This window comes from Tamandua tetradactyla, chromosome 10 (genome assembly GCF_023851605.1).
Source record: "Tamandua tetradactyla isolate mTamTet1 chromosome 10, mTamTet1.pri, whole genome shotgun sequence".
In the NCBI taxonomy this organism is placed as follows: domain Eukaryota; kingdom Metazoa; phylum Chordata; class Mammalia; order Pilosa; family Myrmecophagidae; genus Tamandua; species Tamandua tetradactyla.
Genome location: NC_135336.1, coordinates 6,166,006 through 6,186,040, shown reverse-complemented (window position 1 = coordinate 6,186,040; position 20,035 = coordinate 6,166,006). Strand labels below are relative to the sequence as shown.

At 37.3% G+C, this 20,035-nt stretch overlaps 1 long non-coding RNA gene across 1 annotated transcript in view; it reads right to left on the bottom strand.

Annotated features, from left to right (window-relative positions):
* Positions 1-2,055: 2,055 nt before the first annotated feature.
* The window catches only part of LOC143648192 (uncharacterized), a 30,747-nt gene continuing 12,767 nt past the window's right edge, over positions 2,056-20,035 (bottom strand). Inside the window, exon 3 of the long non-coding RNA XR_013158435.1 lies at positions 2,056-4,015. This is a non-coding gene — a long non-coding RNA (uncharacterized LOC143648192). The remainder of the gene's footprint in view (positions 4,016-20,035) is intronic.

Sequence of the window (20,035 nt, the reverse complement as noted above, 5' to 3'; positions counted from 1 at the left end):
TTTGCCCAGGCAGTTTGGCTTTGAATGTACTGTTTGGTCTTATATTGGAAATAAGGGTGAGTAATTTTGAGTTTGAATTACTTCTCAGAAGACAAAATACTTCACTGGGTAAAAGCTTTAACATTTTATATTTAATTCTTAAAGAAGAGTTAACTATTTGATAAAAGAAGTACTGTCTCAAGATATTTCCATCTTCAGTTTGAAATTATCTGCAACTCCTGTAGACCCCATAGAAAGAGAGCTTTCCTTTCTGTCATTTTCCCTTGCTTTTGTATGACCACACATTTTCTGTAGCAATCACTTGGGATGTGAGTGAGCTTCTCTCAATCATTTTAGTCTTTTGCTTGTCTATTTAGTGTTCCTTTTGGGGTCTCAAGATATATGGAACAATAAATGCTATTTAATTTTGTGTGCTACTTCCAACTCATCAGGTTTTGGAAGTGGGGTAAAAATACTTAAAAAACTCATGAAACCCAAAATTATACAAAATAATTTATATACGTGGTATTGAACATTAGTATATCCCAGTAAAACAGGTTAAATTATGGCACCAGCAGATTTGCTTTGTTGTTTTTTTTAATAGTAGGATGTACACATTTCGTATAATGAACATTTTCTGATTGTTCTGCAAAAAAATTGTCATTTATAATAGCACTGAAAACATGAAATATTTGAGTATAAATCTAACAATATACGGAGGATTGTAAGATGGAAACTATAAATACTGATGAAAGAAAGCAAAATCTAAGTAAATGGAGAGCTATACTGTATTTGTTGATTGGAAAACTCAACATTGATAAAATGTCAATTCTTTCTAAATTGATCCAGTGAGAATCATAGTAGGCTTTCTTGTAGAAATAACAATTTGATTCTTAAATTTATATGGAAATGAAAAGGAGCTAGAACAACCAAACTAACTTTGAAAAAAGAAAATCAATGTTGGAAAACTCATATACCTGAATTCAATACTTACTATAAAACTATACCAATTGAATGAGTGTGGTGTTGGTAAAAAAAGATAAAAAGTTTAAAAACATACCCACCCATATATGATCAATTGACTTTCAACTAAGGGGCAAAGGTGGAGAAGGGAAATCTTTATTACAATTGGTACATGTTCATATGCAAAAACAACTTGATCTGTATCTTCCACTGTATACAAAAATTACCTCAAAATGAACGATAGACCTAAATGTAATATCTACTACTATAAAACTTGTAGAAGACTACATAGGAGAAATGCTTCTTAACTTTGGGTGAGGCAGAGATTTCTTAGATAAGACACCAAAAACACAGTCCATAAACTTAAATATTTGACAAATTTGACTTCATCAAATTTAAAATCATTGCTCTTAAAGAAACATTGTTAAGACAATGAAAAGAAAAATCACAGACTAAGAGAAAATATTTGAAAACACATTTTTTAAAGTCCTGTTTATAAACTTAAAAATTCAAAATCTCAATAATAAGAAAATAACACAATTTATAAAATGGGCAAAGGATTTGAACAATTTTTAGTAGATATATGAATGGCAAATAAGCACATGAAAAGATGCTCAATATAATCACTAGAGACATGCAGTCAGCATAATGATTAATAACATGCAAATTAAAACCACAAATACCACTCCTAACCCATGATAATGTCCCTACTTTTTTTTTTTTTTTTTTTGCATGGGCAGGCACTGGGAATTGAACCCAGGTCTCTGGCATGGCAGGCGAGAATTCTGCCTGCTGAGCCACCATGGCCTGCCCAATGTCTCTACATTTTAAAAAGAAAAATACTGATAATTCCAAGTGCTATTGAGGATTTTGAGCAGATGGAATGCTCATGTATTGCTGGTGGGAATGCAAAATGGTATATCCACTTTGGAAAATCAATTTGTGTGTGTGTTTTTTTTTAAGTTTAACATACCAAAATATGGATAAAAAATAGATAAATAATAAGGGGGACAAAGGGTAAAATAAATTGTGTAGATGGAAATACTAGTGGTCAATGGGAGGGGAGAGTAAGGGTATGGTATGTATGAGGGGTTTTTTTTTATTTCTTTTTCTGGATTGATGCAAATGTTCTAAAAGTGATCATGGTGATGGTACACAACTACGTGATAATATTGTGAGTGACCGTATGCCATCTATGGAATGTATGTGTGTGAAGATGTGTCAATAAAAGTATTAGGTAAAAATATATCCAGGTATTTTTTTATTTTATATTAGTGAGTCTATTTCTATCGTATGACTGTATTACAGTTGGTTTATCTATTCACTAGGTGAAGGACATTTGGTACTTGCAGTTGTTGTGATTATGAACAAAGCTGCTATATGTTTGTACAATCATCCTCAAGGATCAAGGCAACTGGATTACAGTTCAACAGTTTCAGGGATTTCCTTCTAGCTATTCTAACACACTAGAAACAAAAAAGGAATATCTCTATAATGCATAAGATTAACCTCCAGAATGACCTCTTGAATCTGTTTGGAATCTTTTAGCCACTGAACCTTTATTTTGTTTCATTTCTTTTCCCCCTTTTGGTTAATAAAGGTTTCTCAATCCCACAATGTCAAGACCCAGATAACCCCTGGGAGTCATGCCCCACATTGCCAGGTAGCTTTCTACTCCTGGGAGTCATGTCCCAGGTAGCGGGGAGGGTAGTGAGTTTTTTTGCAGAGTTGGTTTAGAGAGAGAGAGGCCACATCTGAGCAACAAAAGAGGTTCTCTGGGGTGACTCTTATGCATAGTTATAAGTAGCTTAGCTTCTCCTTTGCAGGAATAAATTTCATAAGGGCAAGCCTTATGATTGAGGGCTTGGTTTATTAAGTTGGTAGTCCCTAACCCTAGCAAGAATATCAGGAATTCCACAGGTGGGGAAGATTACTATTTCCATATTTTCCTCCAGTCCCTCAAGGCAACTTTGCAAATACTTTATTTTCTGCCCAAATTACTCTGTGATGTATTGTGGTATTGCACTGAGCTTTACAAAGTAACAAGATCTCATTCCCTATTCAAGGTTCCATGTAATTATGTTGTTTGAATAAACTGACCATACAGCTTAAATTAGATAGGGTGCTACAATAAAATATAAATTTTATACCAAATAAACATCTCTTCCTTCAGTCTCACACAGAAGTTGAAGTCTAAAATACAGTCAATATCATCCTTTTCCTTATATTCTGATTTATCTTAGTCCTAATCAGATCAGCTTCATTCATATCTCTAATTAAAGTCTGATCTCTTTTTCAACTTCTTTAACAATTGCTGTATGGGTAATCCTGACTTTTAGAGCTGCAGAACTCTAACTCTGAGTCTCAGGTGTCACACAAATACCCAAAGTTCCAGGGAATAACCAGGATATACACAAAGAGCGCAGTTTCTCAGAATTTAGAAATAGCAGTTAAAACTCTGAAATAGATGTGACTGCTATAAGAGTTTATAATCTAGGAGCCTTTATAATAAGGCTTTTTGAATGTTCTGTACTCCTTAATCATCAATTGTCCTATCTCTGCCCACATTCTATTCCCTGATAACCTATGTTCTAGAATTCAGTTCTCAGCATTTGCACATTATAGTTAGTGTTTTAGTTTGCTAAAGCTGTCAGAATGTAATATAGCAGAAATGGATCAGCTTTTACAAAGGGAATTTATTAAGTTACAAGTTTACAGTTCTAAGACTGTAAATTAAGGCATCAATGAGTGTACCTTCACTCAAGGAAGGCTAAATCCTTTCCTGGGTTCCTCTGTCACATGGTGTATTATTAGGGTTCTCTAGAGAAACAGAATCAACAGGAAATATCCATAAGTATAAAATTTATAAAAGTGTCTCACGTAACTGTGGGAACATAGAGTCCAAAATCCGTAGGGCAGGCTGTGAAGCTGATGACTCTGATGGAGGATCTGGAAGAACTCCACAGGAGAGGCTTGCCGGCCAAAGCAGGAAGCGAGCCTGTCTCTTCTGAATCCTCCTTAAAAGGCTTCCAGTTATTAGAGTAAGCATCACTCATTGCAGAAGATGCTCCCCCTGGCTGATTACAAATGGAATCAGTTGTGGATGCAGCCAGCATGATCATGATTTAATTCTATGAAATGTCCTCATAGCAGCAGACAGGCCAGCACCTACCCCACTAGATGAACAGGTACCACCACCTGACCAAGTTGACACAGGAACCTGACCATGACACATGGGAAGGTGCATGGTAATGTCTGCTGGCCCTTTGCTCCCAGGTTTCATTGCTTTCACCTCCTAATCTCAGAGGCCTCCTCTCTGAGTTTCTGTTTCTAAACATCTCCAAATGTCTGTATCTGTGTTGGCTCTGAATTTTCTTTCTCTGTGAGCTCTCTTAAAGACTCCAGTAAACTAAGACCCACCTTGAATTGGGCAGAGTCACACCTCCATTTAATCAAAAAGTCACACACACAATTGAGTATGTCACATCTCCAAGGAAATAACACAATCAAGAGGTCCAACCCTACACTATTGAATCAGGATTAAAAGGACACGGCTACAGGTTCAACACAGCACCAGTCAAAATTCCAACAACCTACTTTGAGGATTTGGAAAAGCTAATTACCAAATTTGTCTGGAAGGGAAAGAGACACCGAATAGCTAAAAGCATCCTAAAAAACAAGAACAAACTGGGAGGATTAACACTCTCTGACTCTAAAACATATTATAAAGCCACAGTGGTCAAAACAGCATGGTACTGGCACAAAGTCAGAAGCATTGACCAATGGAATCGAATTAAAAGAGTGCAGAAATAGACCACCAAATCTATTGTCTACTGATTTTCGACAAGGCCCCCAAATCCTCTGAACTGGGAAAAAAAGTCTTTTCAATAATTCGGCATGGAAGACATGGATATCAATAGCTAAAAGAATGAAAGAGGACCCCTATCTTACACCCTACACAAAAATAAACTCAAAGTGGATCAGACACCTAAATATAAGAACTAGCACCAAAAGCTTCTAGAAGAAAATGTGGGGAAACATCTTCAAAACTTAGTAATAAGACATGGTTTCCTAATCTTTACACCCAAAGCACAAGCAACAAAAGAAAAAATAGGTAAGTGGGAACTCCTCAAAATCAAATGCTCCTGCACTTCAAAAGACTTTTTCAAAAAGCTGAAGAGGCAGCCAACTCAATGGGAGTAAATATTTGGAAATCACATATCAGATAAAGGTTTGATTTCCTGTATGTGCAAAAAATCATACAACTGAACAGCCAAAGAACAAACAATCCAAATATAAAATGGGCTAATGATTTGAATAAGCATTTTTCTGAAGAGCAAATACAGATGGCTCAAAAACACATGAAGAGCAGCTCGTTTTATTGCCTATAAGGGAAATGTAGATCAAGACTACAATGAGGTACCACTTCATACCTATAAGAATGGCTTTTATTAAACAAACAGAAAACTATAAGTGTTGGAGAGAATGTAGAGAAACTGGAACACTTATGCACTGCTAGTGGGAATGTTTAATGGTGTAGCCACTATGGAAGACTGTTTGGCAGTTCCTTAGGAAACTAAATATTGAGTTGCCCTATGACCCAGCAATAGCGCTATTTAGTATATGCCCAGAAAACTGAAAGCAATGACACAAACAGACATTTGCACACCGACGTTCATAGCAGCATTGTTCACAATCACCAAATGATGGAAACCAACCAAATGCCCATCAACAGATGAGTGGATCAACAAAATGTTGTATATACATATGATGGAATATTATGCAGCAGTAAGACAAGGTGAAATCCTGAAGCAAATGACGAGATGGATGAGCCTTGAGAACATAATGCTGAGTGAAGTTAGCCAGACACAAATGGATAGATATTGTATGATTCCACTTTTATAACCAGCATAAAGGTAGCTTATAATACAGAAAATAGGGGACTTAAGAGATACATAGAAGCTAGAGATGGGTGAACCATTATCTAATGAGGTTGAACTCCAATGTAAGGGAATATATGAAAATGAAGGTGGTTCTCTAGTGGCTCTGTAAGTAATATTACCATCTAAAAGATGAGCAAGATTGAAAGGGGTTGTACAGACCTACATGTCCCACGGATTAACACTAGATATAAGAATTTTCACAAGAATTACTTCAAAGATAAGATTCTTGTATGAAGAGTGTTTAAGTCCAGGGCACAGGGGGAAAACTGCTATTGCATACTATGAGCTATGTTCAGAAGAAAACCATCAGTACTACCAGAGCAACAGCAGAGGTAAATAATGGGGGTAGGGACAAGAGTTAAGAGGAAGTTTAGCTTTCTTATTTGGTGAGGGTGTGTGTAATTGGTGTTCTTTCTCTTGGGAATAATGAAATTATCTAAAATTGAGAATGTTGATGGACTGTGGACTTTGGGCCCTCTACATGATGTCTGATGAATGCAGGTGGCTGAAGGATGCACTGATGGAGAAGTAGATTGGTGAACAATGATGTATACTTGTGAAGAAAGGTTGAGTTGCTACAGAAAGTAACAAAGTGGTGAGGGATGCAACAATGTGAGCGAACATGTGGGACATTTGGTGAGACAAAATAAGCCAGAAACAAAAGAACAGCAATGGTTGTTTAGAAAATGCTTATAAGAAAACAGGGGCCTTGACTGTAAGCTTTTCGAGCAGACACATTAAGTCTGGTGTGATGATTATTATTTCTGGATTTTGAGAGGTTGTTTTATATATAACCTGATATTTAGAGATAAGAACAAAGTTGAACAAGTTGGGGTTAAAGTAATGCAGAACATAGGGGTAAGGAAGACAGTGTCTATATTTTAGAACCACCCATACTCTTTGAGACCAGTGGAGGAAAGGTTTAATTGGGCTGGAACTGAAATTTTCTGTAGTGCATAATCTAATTCAACTGTTTGTACAGCTCATTTGAACAATTGAAACGCAGGGAGCACAGAATAAGAAAGAGCTCCTTTAATCCTGTATAGATTATCGTAATGCCTGGATAAATCCTAGAGTATATTAAAGAGATAATCAAAAAGTATTGGCCAAATTTCCTGAGGAATGGGAGAATAATATGAAACTATTAAACCTTACCATCAAGGAATCCTCTGATATTGTGCCAAACCTTAGGGACACCCAAATCAATACACCATGTCCTCAATCAAGAGGCTTACTCTTGTGAAGTTTATGTAGGTAGCAGAGAAGCTTAGACTACCTATAGGCATGCCTAAAAGTTACTTCTGGAGGACCTCTTTTGTTGCTCAGATGTGGCCTTAGTCTCCCTAAGCCCAACTCCACAAGTGAAATCATTGACCTTCCCCCTACATGGGACATGACATCCAGGGGTGAAAGTCTCCCTGGTGATGTGGAAGATGACTTGCAGGGATGAATCCAGGCCTGACACCATGGCATCAACAATTCCATCTTGACCAAAAGGGGGAAAAGAAGTATAATTAATAAAGTATCAGTGGCAGAGAGAGTTCAAACAGAGTCAAGAAGCTACTCTGGAGGTTGCTTTTACACAAGCTTCAGTTAGACCTTGCTACCTATCATAACCTGCCAACCCCCAAGTAGGACCATTCCAGCCAATCCTAAAGAACACCTGGGGCTATACATAAGATTCCACAAGGGTTCCAGGCACTAGGGTAACTTTCCAGAAACCTACAACCTCCAGATGGGTCCCTGGTCCAGATAAGGACTAGCTAGGGACCCTGAAACTTAGCCCAGCCTCTCCAGAACATCAGATAGTCCCATCTCCCTACCCCATATTAGTGGCAGACCCTTCCAAGATCAAAAATTTAGAATAGCCATAGCCCAAACACCCATAACAAGAGGGATGAAAAGATCATGTTAGCCCATGACAAACTCTGGGATCTGTCCTGTAACTACTTGTTGAAGAGGGTTTTGAAAACTATTGCTTTTTTATTTCTTTGCTTTGTTATATATGTTATACAATAAAAAAAAAAGTGAAAAAAAAAACAGAACATGGCTGCTCCCACAATATTGGATTAGAGTTAAAAGAACATCTTTTCTAGGGTACATAACAGTTTCAAACCAGCACAAGTTAGTTTATATTTGTGAGTCGTTACAGTATTTGTCCATTTGTTTCTCACTTGTTTCAGTCAACATAATATCCTCAAGGTTTTTCACCTAATTGCATGCCTCACAACTTCATTCCTTCTTGCAGTCACTCAATCTACAGTTTGTCGTTCTGTTCATCAGTGTACCCTTAGGCCACTTCCATCCACTGCAAATTGTAAATACTGCTGCCCTAAACACCGGTGTGCGAATGTCCTTTCAAATCCCTGTTTTCAGTTCTACCAAGTATATCCCTAATAACAGGGTTTCACAATCATGTGGTTATCCTATAGTTAGCCTCCTGTGGAACCATCCCCTGGCCATCCAGAGGAGCTGCACAATCTACTTCCCAACCAACAGTAAATAGGTACATCTCTCTCTCTCTACACATTTTCTCCAGCATTTGTATCCTTCTGTTTGGTGATGGTGGTTGTTGATGTTTTGGGTAGCAGTATGGTGGGAGTCACATTTCATTCTTATTCTATGTGAGTATCCCATTATTGCAGCACCATTTGTTAAGTTTTTGTTTATTTTTGTTGGTTTGTTTTTATTTATTTATTTTTTTGGCCAGGAGAAGTGCATGGGCTGGAAATCAAACCCAGGTCTCCCACAGTGCAGGCGAGAATTCTACTACTGAACTACCCATGCAACCCCTTTCTGTTTGTTTTTTAAACAGTTTTATTCACATGCTATACAATCCATCCTAAGTAAATAATCAGTGGCTTCCAGTATAATCACATGGTAATGCATTCACCACTACCATTTATATAAGAACATTTTTATTTCTTCCACAAAGAAGAGAACAAATAAAAAATTAAAAAGTAAAAAACAAAAGAGAACAACAAGAATCCCATATTCCTCTTTTATATTCCTCTCTTATTGACATTTACTTCAGTATATTGCCTAGTTACAATTAATGGTAGCATATTGCAATGTTACTGTCAACTGTATACCCTAGTTTGCATTAATTGTATTTTTCCATATACCATCTGTGCCAGTTTAAAAGGATGTATGTACCCCAGAAAAGCCATGTTTTAATCCTAATCTTACTTTGTAAAGGCAGCCATTTCTTCTAATCCCTATTCAGTACTGTATGTTTGAAAGTTTAATTAGATCATCTCCCTGGAGATGTGACACAACCAAGAGTGGTTGTTAAGCTAGATTAGGTGGAGACATGTCTCCACCCATTCCAGTTGCATCTTGATTAGTTTACTGGAATCCTATAAAAGAGGAAACATTTTGGAGAAAGAGGGAGATTCAGAGAGAGCAGAGAACAACAGAGCCATGAGGAAGCTGTAACAGAGAATTCCACTGAGCCACAAAGCAGAGTCCATCAGTCAGCAACTTTTGGAAATGAAGAAGGCAAACACCTCCCAGGGAGCTGGAAAGGAAGCTAGCAGATGGTGCTGTTTTTGCCATGTGCTCTTCCAGCTGAGAGAGAAACCCTGATCATGTTCACCATGTGGCTTTCCAGATGAGAAAGAAACCCTGACCATGTTTGCCATGTGCCTTTCCAGAGGAGAGAGATATCCTGAACTTCATCAGCCTTCTTGAATAAAGGTATCTTTACCCAGATGTCTTAGATTGGACATTTCTATAGACTTGCTTTAATTGGGACATTTTCTTGGCCTTAGAACTGTAAACTTGTTAAATTCCCCTTTTTAAAAACCATCTTATTTCTGGTATATTGCATTCCAGCAGCTTGCAAGCTAGAACACCATCCCATTTTCAACACCTTGCAATGTTGACATTCATTTGTTCTCCTTCATGTAAAAACTTTCTATATTTGTGCATTTAATTATTGTCCACTATAGGTTTTGCTAAGTTAAACAGCTCTAGATTTATCCTCTATCTTTCCTTCTGGTGCCATAAGTTCCCTAGCCTTCCTCTTTCACTTTCAACCTATTTTTGTCCTTGGATCTAAAATATGTCTCCTATAGACAGCATGTAGATGGGCCCTGTTTTTTAATCCATTCTCCCAGTCTATGTCTTCTGATTGAGGATTTAAATCCATTAACATTTAATTGTTATTATTGTAAAGGCAGGACTTTCTTCTACCATTTTGTCTTTTGGATTTTATATGCTATGTCTTAACTTTCTCTCTCTCTTTTTACACTTACTGATAATCTTCATTTCTGCACTCTTCTCCAAATCTCTCTCTCCTGTCTTTTCCTATATGTCCTCAGTGCTGTCTTTACAATTTCTTGTAGAGCAGGTCTCCTGTTCACAAACTCTCTCAGTGTCTGTATGTCAGAAAATATTTTATACTGTCCCTCATTTTTGAAGAACAGTTTTGCCAGTTAGAGAATTCTTGGTTAGCAATCTTTCTCTCTCATTATCTTAAATATGTTATTCCACTGCCTTCTTGCCTCTATGGTTTCTGCTGAAAAATCCACACATAGTTTTATCAAGCTTCCCTTGTATATGATGGAACATTTTTCTCTTGTTGCTCTCAGAATTCTCTTTGTCTTTGTCATTTGACAATCTGATTGGTAAGTGTCTTGGAGTAGGTCAATTCAGATCTGTTCTGTTTGGGATATGCTGCACTTCATTTGAATGTGTAATCTTATGTCTTTCATAAGAGTTGGGAAATTTTTAGTGATTGTTTCCTCCATTATTCTTTCTGCCCCCTTTCCCCTCTCATCTCCTTTTGGAACACCCATAACACATACATTCATGCACTTCTTGTTATCATTCAGTTCCCTGAGATGCTCCTCATATTTTTCCATCCCTTCCCTTTCTGTTATTTTCTGTGTAGGATTTCAGATGTCCTGTCCTCTAGTTCACTAATCTTTTTTCTGCCTCTTCAAATCTGCTGTTGTATGTCTCATTATGTTTTTCATCTCTTCTATTCTGCCTTGCATTCCATAAGTTCTGCCATTTGTTTTGTCAAGCTTTAAAGTTCTTCTCTATGGTCATACAGTGTCTTCTTCATATCCTTCATCTCTTTTGCCGTATTTTCCTTCACCTCATTGATTTGTTTTTTTATTTGATTTAGGAGATCTGTTTGGACTTCTTTAATTAGTATCTCATTTGAAGTCTTAGTTTGTTCCTTTGACTGGCCATTCCTTTGTTCTTCCTGGTATGACTTGTGACTTTTTGGTGATGTCTAGGCATCTGATTTCCATGATTAGTTTATTCTGGAAGTCATTTATTCTCTTTTGCCTAAGGTATTCTTGTTTGTTGTCTGTTCCTTGGTATTCACTTTCAATTTATTCTAGACCTCTAGCATAGCTTCTGTTTAACTGATCAGAATTTTTCAGTTCTTGTTTTTCTGGTTTTTGCCCTGTCATAGAAGATCAACCCCAATCAGGTTTTCTCATACAAGACAGGCCAAGGACTCAAGAAGAAGGTGTGCTCAGTATCAAGGTTCCCTGAGGATGAGACCCAGCAAGTTGCCTCTTGGTTCTTTGCTTTTTCTTTCCTGAACAGCAGGTAGTGCCGGTCAGCCTGCAGCTTCCCACCAGTATAAAGTGGAGTGGTGCCTTTAATTCTCAGCAGGCTCTGCCCCTGCCAGGAGCATGGTTGAGACAGAGGCTGAGGTATAGATTGGGCTTAAGCTGTTTCTGTTTTCCAGACCCTTGGGTTTGAATTCTGTGAATGAGAACCTCCACTTGTGCTATGCCCTATCCCATTGTTTCCTTGGGGAAGACATGTCCTTTAAGGAATTATCTCCTTCACCTAACTAGTTATTTTGTTTCTCAGACATACCTTAATTATGCCCTTGCTTGTGTCAATGCTTACAATTGAAAATACCTAAGGCTTTGTTTAATGAGCTGCTAAAAAAAGTTTTTTAAAAATCCTTTTCAGTGCCAGTCCCCAGTCTCCCAGGTGCACCAATCAAGAGCCAAAGTTGATACCCAGCTCTTTGTGTCCCTTTTCTAGGGGCACAGCACTTTTCCAGTATTCTGAGCTCAGTTCTGTTTATTTTTTGACAATATTTTTATTGCTAAACCTTGACAATCATACATACAAATATTCTTGACATACATTCTATGCATGGTGTACAATCAGTGGCTCACAATATCATTACATAGTTGTGTATTCATCATCTTGATCAGTTTTTTAGCATTTGCATCACTCCAGCAAAAGAAATAAAAAGAAAAAACTCATACATACCATACCCCTGACCCCTCCCTCTCACTGATCCCTAGTATTTCCATTTACTCAATTTTTTTAATCTTTCCATATTTTTACTCATCTGTCCATACCAAGAAATATGGCTACTGGAACACAGCTTAACAGTTTCAGGTTCTTTCCTCCATCCACTCTAATACACCATAAACTAAAAAGGAGCTATTTATATAATGTATAAGAATAACCTCCAGGATAACCTCTCAACGCTGTTTGAAATCTCTCAGCCACTGACACTTTATTTTCTCATTTCTCTCTTCCCCCCTTTGGTCAAGAAGGTTTTCTAAATCCCTTGATGCTGAGTCCCAGCTTATCCCAGGATTTCTGTCCCATGTTGCAGGGAGATTTACACCCCTGGGAGTTATGTCTCACTTAGTGGTGGGGGTGGGGTGGGGAGAGGGGACAGTGAGTTCACTTGCTGTGTCAGCTTAGAGAGAGAGAGAATCCACATCTAAGCAACAAAAGAGGTCCTCTGGGGATGACTCTTAGGCCTAATTTTAAGTAGGCTTATCCTGTCCTTTGCAGGGGCAAGTTTCATAGGGGCAAACCCCAAGATCGAGTACTCAGCCTATTGATTTGGTTGTCCCCACTGCTTGGGAGAATATCAGAAATTCTCCAAATGGGTAAGTCGAATATTTCCCCCTTTCTCCCCATTCCCCTAAGGGAACTTTGCAAATACTTCTTTGTTCATTGACCAAATCACTCTGGGATTTATCAGAGTATCACACTAACTTGGACAAACCAACAAAATCTCATGCCATATTCAAGATTCCATGTACATATGATGTTCAGGTAAACTGACCATACAAGTTAAATTAGGAAATGTACTACCCAAAATATAAATATTGCACCAAATAAATATTTCTTCATTAAGTCTCACACAGAAATTGTAGTTTTAAAATATGTATGATATCATCCTTTTCCCCAGTCTCCTGATATACCCTAGTCCTATCCAAATCAGCTTCATTCATATCTCTACTTGGTGTCTCCTCTGTTTATTTTTATTTATTTATTTTTTGTCAGCCCCACCACCTCTCTGCCAGAAAAGACTTCAGTGTTCCTTTCATGCTTGCTCCAGATTTATCTGTGCTCAAAGCTTGTATTCAGCAGTCCAAATTTGTTAATTAAATCTTCTGTTGGAGCTTGCTTGATCTCTCTTTGACTTGCTCTTAGTAGATACTGCTTCTTTTTTCCCACAGGGAGTGTTTCCAAAACAGTTTGCTGTACCAGTGGGGGAGGGGTGCCAGCCTCCGCAGTTAAGGAGACTGTATTTGTTTCTGCACTGTGATCTTGCCCCTTTCACCCATTCCAGACTGGTGTATGATGTGTGTCTGGTCACGAAAGCCCCCCATATTGTTGTTCCAAACTGCTTCTAGCTATTTACTAGCTGCCATGGAGGACTAATTTCCACACCTCCCTATGCTGACATTTTGCCCCTTCTCTCTTCCTCATGGATATACCTTAACTGCATTTTGCTAATGAAAGAAGCCAGACGCAAAAGGTACAACCTGTAAACCTCCATTTATATGACATTCTGGAAAAGGCAAAACTATAGAAACAGAAAACAGAACAGTGATGGTGAGCAGTTGACTACAAAGGGGCAAATTTTGTCGTCCAGTAATCTTTTGATTACATGAGGCTCAGCCACTTCTTAAAGAAGTGTTCAAAGGTGCAAAATTCTCTCCGTTCTTTAATGTTTAAAACTGTTTCTAGAACCTTAACAGTTCTTGGAAGCTTGGCATGATTGTACATAAAATCCTTTGGTCACACTTCCTTTGAGTTTCTTGAAAATGTTCCCCATCATTGCTTTGCTTTGTATTTTATTTTTGAGAATCTGATGCCCATCTAATTCTTTTGTCCTTGTGAATTATTTACCTGGAGACATTGAGGATTTTTTTCCTTGAGCTTCACTTGATCTGCTGCTTATGTGCATGGTAGATTCCTTCAGTATGTATATAGATTGTCTTATTTTATTTCTGAAAGTTTTCTTCAATTATAGTTTTAAATATTACTTCCATTGTATTATTTTTCTTCTTCGGAGACTCAAATATTCCCATCTTCCGTATCAGTCATTTTCTTCCTGATCCTTTTTTACTTTTTTATCTCATGTTCATTTTCTTGGTTGTTTGCCTCTCTTTCTTTAGTGCACCTTATTAAATTTTCATTTGAGTAAATTCTCCTTTAGGTAACTTGTAATTTTGTTTTAATTCTGAGATGATTTTTCTTTTTAAGTTCAAGAAGCTCTCTTTTAATTTTCTCCAGTTATTTAATTTAAAATCCATTTATGTTTTAAATTTTTTATTTAACATAGTTTTTTCATATTTCCAAATATTTGATGTTACTTAATTCAGTCTAGAGTGTTGTGTTGCAGTTTTCCTCTGTCTGCTCCCTTGATTCCTTTTTCTCTCTTTGATGAGATGGAAGATTTTCTTTGAAGTGTATTGATTCTCAGTTTTTTGTTTGCTTATAGCTCTGTATGAACTGATTCAGTTTTTTCTATTCTTTTGTGGATGTGTAATAGTTTACCAGATTCTTAGTTCAGTGGTGCCCTTCTCTGCCAATGTAGCAAAGCATACATTCTTTAATGATTGAAGTGTTTGGTTTGGTGCTTGGCAGTGGGATTGTGTGTCCTCTGTTTTAGATCCATGCTTGTTTTATGTACACTGAAGAATATAAAGATCTTTCTTAAGGTCCTCACTTTTCAAATTCAGTATGGATGAAACTCATTGCCTTCTCAGGAACAACCTGTAAAACTCAGAGCTGCCTTACCTGCTCTGAGAGCATAAAGTGCCTGGGAAAAACAAGGAAGCCTGTAAGTAGATGACTAAAATTATTACTGAAACCATAATGGTGGGATGTTCAAAAGCGCAGCTCCCTTGCTTCTAAGCAGGACAAACCAAGGTGTAACTTACACCCCAGTTTTCTCCATGGAATCATGCTGAGGCTGGGACTTCATCTGAAAGTACCCCCTAACTTGACTTCTTCATCTTTCTTATCTTGTAGCCAGTCTTTACTGATTCCTCTATAAAGCATATTCTTAATAAATCACTTCCACCCAAGTCCTTAACTCAGCATTTGCTGATGGAGAAGTTGACTTAAGATGCCACATTCTTTTGCCCATATAAAACCATCCTATGCCATTACTTTTGCAGGCTTGTATTGATATTTAGGTCTAACAATGTTCCTTTACTATTTTGTGCACATCCAATGTGACTCCTCAGTTACCCTGTAAATCCTTTGAAAGCAGGAAACACACCTTACTAATTTCAGTTCCCCCATCTATAAAATGGAAGTGATAATAATAATACCATTTCATAACAGTGGTTGTAAGGATTAACAGTTAATACATAAAGTGCATAGAAATGTTTCTGGTATATGGCAAGTCCTACATAAGAGTTTGTCATTGCTGTTGCCATTCTTAATTTTGTAAAGCTGTTGATTAGTACCAAGACTAGGCACAATATATGCATACCAATATTTATTGGTTGAATGCACTAGTGGATGGGTGAACAAATTTGCTAAAAGAAGGAGAAAAAGGAGAAGGAGAAGGGAGTGCAAGAATAGTTAGCAGGATTAGCAGGGACTATATTCAAAGAGTTTAAAATGTACTTTAGGCCTGAACCAAGGAATCTGTCCTGTTTAATTAGACAATAGCAGAAACTTCAATGTTAGGACAAATGTGGAAAGTTTTACCACTCTTGAGTACCAGGCTGGCAGAGTCGGTGTTCTTCTAACTGGTAAAGGTGAAATAGCACTATGTGGTTTATGATGGAATTACCACGGTCTAGGGAGAAACAACTTACATTAGTAAAACTGAAGGAAAGAAAGCTGAGAATACTAACTGCTGGCCAAGGGTAGCAGACAGTGAGGTAAGCATGGTTAGCACTGGCCAAACCACAAACTCCCTTCTCTTGGTGAACACTGCCTGTGCATTATAACCTACCACTGTTGGATGATTTTATTATAAAAGAGGCTCAAAAGTTCTCTGTTTTTACTTTCTCCCAGAACTCTCAATTGAATACTACTTTATTACTTGGTGCTGCCCAGGGTCACACATTTTCTCTGTGCATTATGTTACAGGAATAGGATGATTTCCTTGTGGGAAAGAAATATTTATGTAAAAACCTGACAGACGTTTCCCTTTTGTTCCCCTTCCACAGAAATTCTTGAATAGTCACAGCCTTTGTCTCAGCCTACTGCAGAATCTAACAGACTTTCAGCCATTCTCAGAATAGTACGTCTGTACCTAAAGATTGGTCCTTTTCCGTTCAGGTAATCATGCCTCCAGAAATACATTTGGCAAATGAGTTTTCAAAGCTTTCTGATGGAGAACTTTATGTAATGTTTTCCCACATATTTTTAGCTTCCTTGAATATTTCTTTGGCAAGAGGCAAAAAACAAAAAATCTGAGGAAGCACCAGTGAGAGCTTTGGTGATGCCAGTACTCAAGCCTTCCATCCTGGCCCTGTTTATTCAGCTGGAAAGATCCACCTGTAGGTTCCCGCAGAGCAGAGAGGCTGCCGTAAGGGACAAATACACCAGCTCATCATCACAGAAAGACAGACCAGATCTCATGTCTGGAAAGAGTCGGTCACTTTTATGACTGGAGGCTTTAAAAATTCAAGCAACCACACTACTTTATGGCTCTCACTGTCATCTCAGCCCCTATTTCTCCTCCCACCTGATCTGTGTACGTGCATGCACACACATCCCCATATGAGCCTTCTCTGTCAGAGTCTGTTTTCACTTCCCAAGTTCTTGCTTTCTTTTCTGACCATGGACCATCAGATGGAGCTCCAGCCCCCTCAAACCTCTACACAGAGGACTGGGAGGCATTGGTCTGAGGTGGACCTGTCATGATAGCCATCACTTTCCTCCATATCTGATTTTCTTCTATTAGCACTGATGCCAGGCACAGCAGCTATTCTTGCTGCTTCTCCTACCACCATGTTGACTGCTGCTGTAGCTGTAGACTGTTCAAACCACACTGAGCTTTCAGTACCCACAGATATTTCAGGGCATCTGAACTTAGGGTCTTCTCACACTTTCACTAAAGCCCTCTCTTCCTAGTCCATATGACAGGGCTATAAAGCATTGGGTCCCTATCCCTTCTTATTGTAGACCGTGACCTTTAGCCAGTCAGCATCACCTCAGCTCTGCTTCCTCCCCTTAGGAAGAGGCCTTTCTCATTATGTTTCTAAACAATATGTCAAATAGAGACCCAGAGGATCCCTATCCCCAGTCTCCATAACAGAGTCAAATGCTTGAATGAAACCAGATCCAGCTTAAATAAAACTCCTCTAACATATTTATTCACCTCAATTTTTAATGGAGATTTCAGTTTCTGGTTAAGATAGAGTAAAAGAGATTGGATTTATTCTCCTGTATGAAACAACTAAAGAACCAAAGGAAAGGAAACAGCAATTCTCAGGACATTGAAAATCAGGCAACAAAGGACAGTGATCCCTGAGAAATGAGAAACAAACAAGCTAAGAAGTATTTCCTAAAAGGAACAAACTGTTACCAGAAGGTTTAATTGTATCTTAGAACAGAACTTAGGGAGGTTTACAGGAATGCAGAAATATCTTGCAACCAAAAAAAAAATATTCACAATATCTGGCATCCAATAAAAAATTACCAGGCATGCAAAGAAGCAAGAAAATGCTATCCATAATCAGAAAAATCAATCAAAATTGACCCAGAAGTGACATAATTGTTAGAATTAATAGACAAGGACATTCAAGCATTTGTTATAACCATATTTTATATATTCAAGGGACTAGAGGAAGATGAGAACTATAATATTTCAGGTGAAAAATACTCCAGATAGTAATGGCAGGTTTAACCTTGCAGGTAAAAAAAAAAATTAGTGAACTTGAAGATATTCCAAAGTTAAATTATCCAAAATAAAAAAAAAATTTTTTAAATGGAAAGAGCATCAATTAACTATGGGACAGCATTAGACAACCTAATATACATGTTATTAGACTCCCTAAAAGAGAGGAGAAAGGGGAAAGGAAGAAAATATCTTTGAGGAGATAATGGCCCCAAATTTTCTAAATCTGATTCTAAAACTATAAACATACAAATCCAAGGAGATCAACTAATCTCAAGAAGAAGAAACATAAAGAAAACTGCACTATGACATATCATAATCAAATTGTTTAAAAATAGTGATAATGAAAAAATCTTAAAAGCAGTAAGAGAAAAAGCCATATTGTATACAGAGGAAAAAGAAAAAGTTAACAAATTTCTTGTGAGAAAAAATGCAAGAATAAACCATCTTTTGCCTAAATGATTAATTGCTTACGTAAAAATTCCCATAGGATTAACAAAAAAAGCTCCTAGAATTAAATTTATCACTATCACAGAAAATAAGGGCAATGTACAAAAATGAATTGTATTTCTACATGCTAACAATAAAGACCTAGAAGTTGAAATTAAGAAAAAAGCATTTACTAATGCAACATTATTATGAAATATATAGGGATAAATGTGACAAAAGATGTGCAGGACTTATACCCTAAAAGCTATAAGGCATTGCTTGCAAAAATTAAAGACAAACTTACTAAGTGGGGGAATATACTGTGTCATGGATTGGAAGATTTTGTTTTGTTAATAGGTCCATTTTCCCCAAACTGATCTATGGATTTAGTGCATTCCCATTAAAAAATCTCAGCAGGCATTTTTTTTTTTGGTAGATATTGATAAACTAATTATAAAATGTCTATGGAAATTCAAAGGATTAGAATACCCAAAACAGTTTTGAAAAAGAATAACAAAATTGAAGTTACAGTAAATCACAACAGTTATTAATCAAGGTAGATAAATAGACAAATGAAACAGAATAGAGTTCAGAAATAGATCTACAACATATATAGTCAATTGATTTTTAATAAAGGTACAAAAGCTATTTAGTGGACAAAGTATATTCTTTTCAGCAAATTTAGCTGGAAAAATTGGATATCCATTCACAGAAAAATGAACTTTGGTCCATAAGGTGCATCAATTTAAAAATTAGCCAAAATGGATTGTGACCTAACCGTAAAATCTCAAACTAAAAATTTTGGAAGAAAACATAGAAGATCTATATAACCATGAATTAGGCAAAAAAAAATAAAAAAGACTTAGGACACCAAAAACATGATCCTTAAAAGAATAAATTGTTAAATTGGACTTCTTCAATATTTAAAACTTCCATTCTTCAGAAGTGAATGAAAAACAGTCACAAATTGGAAGAAAATATTTCCAAGTCATAAGTAGTGATAAAAGGCTTGTATTCAGAATATATAAAGAACTCTTAAAACTCAATGTGCTGGTTTGAAAGGAAGTATGCCCCCTAAGAAAAGCCATGTTTTAATATAAATCCCATTTCATAGAGGTAGAATAATCTCTATTCAATACTGTATGTTTGAAGCTGTGATCAGATCATCTCCCTGGATGATGTGATTTAGTCAAGAGTGGTTGTTGAATGGGATTGGGTGATGACATGTCTCCACCCATTCGGGTGGGTCTTGATTGGTTTATTGGAGTCCTATAAAAGAGGAAACATTTTGGAGAATGAAGGAGATTCAGAGAGAGCAGAGAATGCTGCAGCACCACAAAGCAGAGAGTCCACCAGCCAGTGACCTTTGGAGATCAAGAAGGAAAACGCCTCCCGGGGAGCTTCATGGAACCGGAAGCCAGGAACAAAGCTAGCAGATGACACCGTGTTCACCATGTGCCCTTCCAGCCAAGAGAGAAGCCCTGACTGTGTTCGCCATGTGCCTTCTCGCTTGAGAGAGAAACCTTGAACTTCATCGGCCTTCTTAAACCAAGGAATCTTTCCCTGGATGGATGTCTTAGATTGGACATTTCTATAGACTTATTTTAATTGG